Raw genomic sequence first — 324 nt, 5'->3', positions numbered from 1 at the left:
TGGATGGATGGATGGATGGATGGATGGATGGATGATGGATGTATGTATGGATTTGATCAGTTGGTCCTTCAACACAATTGATAACATTTCTTTTAAGAGAAGACAGGCTTTAGGCGAGACAATTTGCCCTGTTGGCACGTACGCAGCTGGAAATCTCATCGACTTGAAGACTTGATGACGTGTCTATCTCTGCTGCCATCTGTGGATTTTAAGCTGACAGATCCACACCATCAGCTGAATGAACCACACCATCAGCTGAATGAACCACACCATCAGCTGACATATACTCAACATCAGCTGACATATACTCAACATCAGCTGACA

At 43.8% G+C, this 324-nt stretch overlaps 1 protein-coding gene across 1 annotated transcript in view; it reads left to right on the top strand.

Moving 5' to 3' along the window:
- The window catches only part of camk2a (calcium/calmodulin-dependent protein kinase II alpha), a 76,342-nt gene that overhangs the window by 21,539 nt on the left and 54,479 nt on the right, over positions 1–324 (top strand). The gene's annotated exons all lie outside the window — the stretch shown is intronic.

This window comes from Nematolebias whitei, chromosome 14, assembly GCF_014905685.2.
Source record: "Nematolebias whitei isolate Nwh7 chromosome 14, NemWhi1, whole genome shotgun sequence".
In the NCBI taxonomy this organism is placed as follows: Eukaryota; Metazoa; Chordata; class Actinopteri; order Cyprinodontiformes; family Rivulidae; genus Nematolebias; species Nematolebias whitei.
The sequence above is the reverse complement of the archived record's forward strand: the minus strand, read 5'-3'. Positions and strand labels throughout refer to the sequence as shown.